This window comes from Lygodium microphyllum, chromosome 18 (genome assembly GCF_053477565.2).
Source record: "Lygodium microphyllum isolate KBCC chromosome 18, Lygodium_microphyllum_v1.1.10, whole genome shotgun sequence".
Taxonomy (NCBI): domain Eukaryota; kingdom Viridiplantae; phylum Streptophyta; class Polypodiopsida; order Schizaeales; family Lygodiaceae; genus Lygodium; species Lygodium microphyllum.
In genome coordinates this window covers 72501-82500 of record NC_141152.1, presented here as the reverse complement: position 1 = coordinate 82500, position 10000 = coordinate 72501, and the positions used below count along the sequence as shown (strand labels likewise).

At 70.3% G+C, this 10000-nt stretch overlaps 1 non-coding gene across 1 annotated transcript; it reads right to left on the bottom strand.

Moving 5' to 3' along the window:
* Positions 1-9593: 9593 nt before the first annotated feature.
* Positions 9594-9712, bottom strand: LOC148020466 (5S ribosomal RNA). Its single transcript, XR_015694799.1, has one exon. It is a non-coding gene; the product is annotated as a 5S ribosomal RNA (ribosomal RNA).
* Between the last annotated feature and the right edge of the window lie 288 nt (positions 9713-10000).

The following is a 10000-nucleotide window of genomic DNA, read 5'->3' as shown; positions in this document are numbered from 1 at the left end:
CCCCTCCCCCCCGCCCCAAAAATTCGCCCCCCCTCCAAATTTCGCCCCTTCCCCCCCCAAAAATTCGCCCCCCCCTCAACACACACCACACCACACCACCCCTCCCCCCCCCCTCCAAAATTCCCCCCCCCCCCCTCAAAAATTCCCCCTCCCCCTCAACACACACCACACCACCCCTCCCCCCCCCCCTCAACACACACCACACCACACCACCCCTCCCCTTCCCCTCCACCAAATTTCGCCCCCCCCCTCAACACACACCACCCCACCCCTCCCCCCCCCCCTCCCGCCCCCAAAAAATTCGCCCCCCCCCCCCAACACACACCACCCCACCCCCCCCCCCAAGAAAATTCGGCCACCCCCCTCAACACACACCACACCACACCACACCACCCCTCCCTCCCCCCTCCAAAATTTCCCCCCCCCCCCCGCCCCCAACACACACCACCCCTCCCCCCCCACAAATTCGCCCCCCCCCTCAATACACACCTCCCCACCCTTCCCCCCCCCCCCCCTCAACACACACCACCGCACCCCCCCTCAACACACACCACACCACACCACACCACACCACCCCTCCCCCCCCCTCAACACACACCACACCACACCACACCACACCACCCCTCCCCTTCCCCCCCTCCAAATTTAGCCCCCCCCTCAACACACACCACCCCACCCCTCCCCCCCCCCCAAAAAAATTCGCCCCCCCCTCCAAATTTCGCCCCTTCCCCCCCCCAAAAATTCGCCCCCCCCCCCTCAACACACACCACACCACCCCCCCCCGTCAAAAATTTCCCCCCCCCCCCCTCAACACACAAAACACCACCCCTCCCCCCCCCCCTGAACACACACCACACCACACCACCCCTCCCCCCCCCCCCAAAAAAATTGGCCCCCCCCCTCAACACACACCACACCACACCACCCCTCCCCCCCTCCAAAATTCGCCCCCCCCCCCAACACACACCACCCCACACCACCCCCCCCCCAAAAATTTCCCCCCCCCTCAACAAACACCACCCCATCCCCCCCCCTAAACACACACCACACCACCGCTCCCCCCTCAACACACACCACACCACACCACCCCTCCCCCCCCCCAAAAATTCCCCCCCCCCTCAACACACAGCACACCACCCCTCCCCCCGCCTCAAGAATCCCCCCCCCTCCTCAACACACACCACACCACCCCTCCCCTTCCCCCCCTCCAAATTTCGCCCCCCCCTCAACACACACCACCCCACCCCACCCCTCCCCCCCCCCCCGCCCCCAAAAAATTCGCCCCCCCCCCCCAACACACACCACCCCACCCCCCCCCCCAAAAATTCGGCCACCCCCCTCAACACACACCACACCACACCACACCACCCCTCCCCCCCCCCAAAATTCGCGCCCCCCCCCTCAATACACACCTCCCCACCCTTCCCCCCCCCCCAACACGCACCACCCCACCCCCCTGCCCCCCCTCAACACACACCACACCACCCCTCCCCCCCCTCAAAAATCCCCCCCCCCCCCCCCCCCCAACACAAACCACACCACACCACCCCTCCAAGGGTGTTTTTGAGGGGGCGTGATGGAGGGTGGGTGGGTGTGTTAAGGGGAGGGGAGCACGTCGCGTCGTGTCAGGCCATGGGGCGCGGGGGGGGGGGAATTTCGCCCCCCCCTCAACACACACCACCCCACCCCACCCCCCCCCCCCCCCACCCCCAAAAAATTCGCACCCCCCCTCCCCCCCAACACACACCACCCCACCCCCCCCCCCAAAAATTCGGCCACCCCCCTCAACACACACCACACCACACCACACCACCCCTCCCCCCCCCCAAAAATTCGCGCCCCCCCCCCCTCAATACACACCTCCCCACCCTTCCCCCCACCCCCCAACACGCACCACCCCACCCCCCCCCTCAACACACACCACACCACCCCTCCCCCCCCCCCTCAAAAATCCCCCCCCCCCCTCAACACACACCACACCACACCACCCCTCCAAGGGTGTTTTTGAGGGGGCGTGATGGAGGGTGGGTGGGTGTGTTAAGGGGAGGGGAGCACGTCGCGTCGTGTCAGGCCATGGGGCGCGGGGGGGGGGGGCATTGCGTTGGGTGGGTGTGTGTGTTAAGGGGAGGGTGGCACATCGCATCGTGTCGTGTCATGGGGGGGCGAAGAGGGGGGGGATCCCATGGGGGGGGATGTCATGGGGGGGGGGGCGCGTCGCATCGTGTCGTGTCATGGGGGGGGTGGGGTGAGGATGTCATGGGGGGGGGCGCGTCGCATCATGTCGTGTCATGGGTGGGGGGGCTGGGGTGGGGATGTCATGGGGGGGGGCGCGGCACGTCGCGACATGGTGTGGTGTGTGTTGAGGGGGGAAGGGGGGGGCGCGTCGCGTCGTGTCGTGTCATGGCGGGGCGCGTCGTGTCATGGGGGCTGGGGGGGATGTCATGGGGGGGCCGAATTTTTGAGGGGGGGGAGGGGGGGGGTGGTGTGTGTTGAGGGGGGAGGCGAATTTTTGAGGGGGGGACGTCATGGGGGGGGCGCATCGCGTCGTGTCGTGTCATGGGGGATGGGGGGATGTCATGGGGGGGGAGGGGGGTTGTCATGTTATGTTGGGGAGGGGGCGCGTCGCATCATGTCGGGGCATGGTGGGGGGGAGGGGGCATCGCGACACCCCGCGTCACCCCCCACGACACGGCACACCCCCCCACCCCACCCCACCGCACCCCCCTACGACGCGGCGCCTCCCCCCCCACCCCACCTCGAAAAACCCCGCTCCATCCACAGCACCCCACCACTCCTCCAAAAACCAGGCTCGACCCACCGTGCCCCGCCTCACTCCCCCACGACACGGCGCACCCTCCACCCCACCTCACCCCCCCACGATGCCCCCCGCACCCCACCTCGAGAAACCCCGCTCCCTCCACACCACCCCACCACGCCTCCGAAAACCCCGCTCGACCCACCCCACCTCGCGTGAGCCCCCCCACGACACGGCACACCCCCCACACCCCACCGCACCCCCCCACGACACGGCGCACCCCCCCACCCCCCCTCACCCCACGTCGAAAAACCCCGCTCGACCCACCCAACCCCGCGTCACTCCCCCATGACACGGCACACCCCCCCACCCCACCGCACCCCCCCACGACGCCACCCCCCCCGCACCCCACCTCGAAAAACCCCGCTCCCTCCACGCCACACCACAAATGCCTCCGAAAACCCCGCTCGACCCACCCCACCCCGCGTCACCCCCACACGACATGGCGCACCCCCCACCCCACCGCACCCCCCAACGACGCCGCCCCGCACCCCACCTCGAAAAACCCCGCTCCCTCCATACCACCCCACCACGCCTCCGAAAACCCCGCTCGACCCACCCCACCTCGCGTCAGCCCCCCACGACACGGCACACCCCCCACACCCCACCGCACCCCCCCACGACGCGGCGCATATCCCCCCCCCCGCACCCCACCTCGAAAAACCCCACTCGACCCACCCAACCCCGCGTCACTCCCCCAGGACACGGCGCACCCCCCCACCCCACCGCACCCCCCCACGACGCGGCGCATATCCCCCCCCCCCCCCGCACCCCACCTCGAAAAACCCCGCTCGACCCACCCCACCCCGCGTCACCCCCCCACGACACGGCACACTCCCCCACCCCACCGCACCCCCCCACGACGCCCCCCCCACCCCACCTCGAAAAACCCCGCTCCCTCCACGCCACACTACCACGCCTCCGAAAACCCCGCTCGACCCACCCCACCCCGCGTCTCCCCCCCACGACACGGCGCACCCCCCCACCCCACCGCACCCCCCCACGACGCCCCCCCGCACCCCACCTTGAAAAACCGCGCTCCCTCCACAGCACCCCACCTCTCCTCCAAAAACCCCGCTCGACCACCCCCACCCCGCGTCACCCCCCACGACGCCCCCCCGCACCCCACCTCGAAAAACCCCGCTCCCTCCACAGCACCCCACCTCTCCTCCAAAAACCCCGCTTGACCACCCCAACCCGGCGTCACTCTTCCACGACACGGCGCACCCCCCCACCCCACCGCACCCCCCCACGACGCCCCCCCGCACCCCACCTCGAAAAACCCCGCTCCCTCCACAGCACCCCACCTCTCCTCCAAAAACCCCGCTCGACCACCCCCACCCCGCGTCACCCCCCACGACGCCCCCCCGCACCCCACCTCGAAAAACCCCGCTCCCTCCACAGCACCCCACCTCTCCTCCAAAAACCCCGCTTGACCACCCCAACCCCGCGTCACTCCCCCATGACACGGCGCACCCCCCCACGACGCCCCCCCGCACCCCAACTCGAAAAACCCCGCTCCCTCCACACCACCCCGCCACGCCTCCAAAAAACCGCGCTCGACCCACCCCACCCCGCGTCACGGCGCACCCCCCACCCCACCGCACCCCCCCACGACGCCCCCCCCCCCACCCCACCTCGAAAAACCGAGCTCCATCCACAGCACCCCACCTCTCCTCCAAAAACCCCGCTCGACCCACCCCAACACCCCGCGTCACCCCCCCACGACACGGCACACCCCCCCACCCCACCCCACCGCACCCCCCTACGACGCGGCGCCTCCCCCCCCACCCCACCTCGAAAAACCCCGCTCCATCCACAGCACCCCACCACTCCTCCAAAAACCAGGCTCGACCCACCGTGCCCCGCCTCACTCCCCCACGACACGGCGCACCCTCCACCCCACCGCACCCCCCACGATGCCCCCCGCACCCCACCTCGAGAAACCCCGCTCCCTCCACACCACCCCACCACGCCTCCGAAAACCCCGCTCGACTCAACCCACCTCGCGTGAGCCCCCCCAGGACACGGCACACCCCCCACACCCCACCGCACCCCCCCACGACACGGCGCACCCCCCCTCACCCCACGTCGAAAAACCCCGCTCGACCCACCCAACCCCGCGTCACTCCCCCATGACAGGGCACACCCCCCCACCCCACCGCACCCCCCCACGACGCCGCCTCCCCCGCACCCCACCTCGAAAAACCCCGCTCCCTCCACGCCACACCACAAATGCCTCCGAAAACCCCGCTCGACCCACCCCACCCCGCGTCACCCCCCACGACATGGCGCACCCCCCACCCCACCGCACCCCCCAACGACGCCGCCTCGCACCCCACCTCGAAAAACCCCGCTCCCTCCATACCACCCCACCACGCCTCCGAAAACCCTGCTCGACCCACCCCACCTCGCGTCAGCCCCCCACGACACGGCACACCCCCCACACCCCACCGCACCCCCCCACGACGCGGCGCATATCCCCCCCCCCGCACCCCACCTCGAAAAACCCCACTCGACCCACCCAACCCCGCGTCACTCCCACAGGACACGGCGCACCCCCCACCCCACCGCACCCCCCCACGACGCGGCGCATATCCCCCCCCCCGGCACCCCACCTCGAAAAACCCCGCTCGACCCACCCCACCCCGCATCACCCCCCCACGACACGGCGCACCCCCCCACCCCACCGCACCCCCCCACGACGCCCCCCCCACCCACCTCGAAAAACCCCGCTCCCTCCACGCTACCCCACCACGCCTCCGAAAACCCCGCTCGACCCACCCCACCCCGCGTCTCCCCCCCACGACACGGCGCACCCCCCCACCCCACCGCACCCCCCCATGACGCCCCCCCGCACCCCACCTCGAAAAACCGCGCTCCCTCCACAGCACCCCACCTCTCCTCCAAAAACCCCGCTCGACCACCCCCACCCCGCGTCAGCCCCCACGACGCCCCCCCGCACCCCACCTCGAAAAACCCCGCTCCCTCCACAGCACCCCACCTCTCCTCCAAAAACCCCGCTTGACCACCCCAACCCCGCGTCACTCCCCCACGACACGGCGCACCCCCCCACCCCACCGCACCCCCCACGACGCCCCCGTGCACCCCACCTCGAAAAACCGCGCTCCCTCCACAGCACCCCACCTCTCCTCCAAAAACCCCGCTCGACCACCCCGACCCCGCGTCACCCCCCACGACGCCCCCCCGCACCCCACCTCGAAAAACCCCGCTCCCTCCACAGCACCCCACCTCTCCTCCAAAAACCCCGCTCGACCACCCCGACCCCGCGTCACCCCCCACGACGCCCCCCCGCACCCCACCTCGAAAAACCCCGCTCCCTCCACAGCACCCCACCTCTCCTCCAAAAACCCCGCTTGACCACCCCAACCCCGCGTCACTCCCCCATGACACGGCGCACCCCCCCACGACGCCCCCCCGCACCCCACCTCGAAAAACCCCGCTCCCTCCACACCACCCTGCCACGCCTCCAAAAAACCGCGCTCGACTCACCCCACCCCGCGTCACGGCGCACCCCCCACCCCACCGCACCCCCCACGACGCCGCCCCCCACCCCACCTCGAAAAACCGAGCTCCATCCACAGCACCCCACCTCTCCTCCAAAAACCCCGCTCGACCCACCCCACCCCGCGTCACCCCCCCACGACACGGCGCACCCCCCCACCCCACCGCACCCCCCCACGACGCCCCCCCCGCACCCCACCTCGAAAAACCCCGCTCCCTCCACGCCACACCACAAATGCCTCCGAAAACCCCGCTCGACCCACCCCACCCCGCGTCACCCCCCCACGACATGGCGCACCCCCCACCCCACCGCACCCCCCAACGACGCCGCCCCGCACCCCACCTCGAAAAACCCCGCTCCCTCCATACCACCCCACCACGCCTCCGAAAACCCCTCTCGACCCACCCCACCTCGCGTCAGCCCCCCACGACACGGCACACCCCCCACACCCCACCGCACCCCCCCACGACGCGGCGCATATCCCCTCCCCCCCCCGCAACCCACCTCGAAAAACCCCACTCGACCCACCCAACCCCGCGTCACTCCCCCAGGACACGGCGCACCCCCCCACCCCACTGCACCCCCCCACGACGCGGCGCATATCCCCCCCCCCCCCCCCGCACCCCACCTCGAAAAACCCGGCTCGACCCACCCCACCCCGCGTCACCCCCCCACGACACGGCGCACCCCCCCACCCCACCGCACCCCCCCACGACGCCCCCCCCCCACCCCACCTCGAAAAACCCCCCTCCCTCCTCGCCACACCACCACGCCTCCGAAAACCCCGCTCGACCCACCCCACCCCGTGTCTCCCCCCCACGACACGGCGCACCCCCCCACCCCACCGCACCCCCCCAGGACGCCCCCCCGCACCCCACCTCGAAAAACCGCGCTCCCTCCACAGCACCCCACCTCTCCTCCAAAAACCCCGCTCGACCACCCCCACCCCGCGTCACCCCCCACGACGCCCCCCCGCACCTCACCTCGAAAAACCCCTCTCCCTCCACAGCACCCCACCTCTCCTCCAAAAACCCCGCTTGACCACCCCAACCCCGCGTCACTCCCCCACGACACGGCGCACCCCCCCACCCCACCGCACCCCCCACGACGCCCCCCTGCACCCCACCTCGAAAAACCGCGCTCCCTCCACAGCACCCCACCTCTCCTCCAAAAACCCCGCTCGACCACCCCCAGCCCGCGTCACCCCCCACGACGCCCCCCCGCACCCCACCTCGAAAAACCCCGCTCCCTCCACAGCACCCCACCTCTCCTCCAAAAACCCTGCTTGACCACCCCAACCCCGTGTCACTCCCCCATGACACGGCGCACCGCCCACGACGCCCCCCCGCACCCCACCTCGAAAAACCCCGCTCCCTCCACACCACCCCGCCACGCCTCCAAAAAACCGCGCTCAACCCACCCCACCCCGCGTCACGGCGCACCCCCCACCCCACCGCACCCCCCCACGACGCCCCCCCCACCCAACCTCGAAAAACCGAGCTCCATCCACAGCACCCCACCTCTCCTCCAAAAACCCCGCTCGACCCACCCCACCCCGCGTCACCCCCCCACGACATGGCGCACCCCCCCACCCCACCGCACCCCCCACGACGCCCCCCCCGCACCCAACCTCGAAAAACCCCGCTGCCTCCACGCCACACCACCACGCCTCCGAAACCCCGCTCGACCCGCGTCACCCCCCCACGACACGGCGCACCCCCCACGACGCCCTCCCCCGCACCCCACCTCGAAAAACCCCGCTCCGTCCACAGCACCCCGCCACGCCTCTGAAAACCCCGCTCGACCCACCCCACCCCGCGTCACCCGCCACGACACGGCGCACCCCCCCACAACACCCCCCCCGCACCCACCTCCAAAAACCCCGCTCCCTCCACGCCTCCGAAAACCCCGCTCGACCCACCCCACCCCGCGTCACCCCCCCACGACACGGCGCACCCCCGCACCCCACCTCGAAAAACCCCGCTCCCTCCACAGCACCCCGCCACGCCTCCGAAAACCCCGCTCGACCCACCCCACCCTTCGTCACCCGCCACGACACGGCGCACCCCCCCACAACGCCCCCCCGCACCCACCTCGAAAAACCCCGCTCCCTCCACGCCTCCGAAAACCCCGCTCGACCCACCCCACCCCGCGTCACCCCGCCACGACAAGGCGCACCCCCGCACCCCACCTCGAAAAACCCCGCTCCCTCCACAGCACCCCGCCACGCCTCCGAAAACCCCGCTCGACCCACCCCACCCCGCGTCACCCCCCACGACACGGCGCACCCCCCCACCCCACCGCACCCCCCCACGACGCCCCCCCCGCACCCCACCTCGAAAAACCCCGCTCCCTCCACGCCTCCGAAAACCCCGCTCGACCCACCCCACCCCGCGTCACCCCCCACGACGCCCCCGCGCACCCCACCTCGGAAAACCCGCTGCATCCACACCACCCCACCCCACCTCGAAAAACCCGCTGCATCCACACCACCCCACCCCGCGTCACGGCACACCCCACCGCACCCCCCCTCGACGCGGCGCATCCCCCCCGCACCCCACCTCGAAAAACCCCGCTCCATCCACACGACCCCGCCACGCCTCCAAAAACCCCGCTCGACCCAGCCCACCCCGCGTCACCCCCCCACGACACGGCGCACCCTCCACCCCACCGCACCCCCCGACGACACGGCGTATCCCCCGCGCACCCCACCTCCAAAAACCCCGCTCGACCCACGGCACGTCACCTCACCCCCCCACGACATGGCACACCCTCCCTCCTAAGGAAACCCGCTCCGCAATGACACGGCACACACACCCCACTGCACACGACCCCCTCCCGCGACACGGAACCTTCCACCCCCCGACGGACCTCCTCAAGAAACCCCCCCACGACATGGCACCCCCCCGCGACATGGCACACCCTCCCTCCTCAGAAATCCCCGCTCCAACAACCCGCCCGCGCAACATGGCACGCCCTCCCTCCTCGGAAAAACCCCGCTCCACCGAACCCCCCCACAACATGGCACACCCTCCGCTCCCAAAATACCTCGCATCTTGAGGAGGGGGTATCACATGAGAGCGAGGCAGAGGGAGGGGCCAGGCACGACGTACGCAAAGACAATCGCGACGAGGAGAGGAGGCGCCGCGTCATGGCAAGGCGAGGGGGTTTCCTACCACGATGTCAGCGTTGGAGAGTCGAGACGTGATCCGAGGGGATTTCCATGCCACGGTCTTGAAACAAGCATGCAAAAGGGTGCAGCACCAGGACTTCCCGGGAGGTCACCCATCCCAGTACTGTTCTGGCCCAAGCGCGCTTAACTGCGGAGTTCTGATGGGATCCGGTGTATTAGCGCTGGTGTGACCGCACCACAAACACAAAGGAATTCCAAAGAGCTCTTGTATACTCGGAAAGTGGCACGAGAGAGCTCAAGAGCGAGGCATGGCGGCATGCCATGCCGCTCATGCCACGGAGGATGTGACTAAACGCGAACCCTAAACCCCGCGCACATGGAGGCGACGCACAAAAGATTGAATGCCGCCGTCGCGTGCCATTTCTAACACGAAGGGCAAGCATCCACGTGAAGAGCACCCCGTGCACACATAGGCGACGACGTAGAAAAGATCGAGCCGCAGAATACGTGCCACGGAGGACACGCG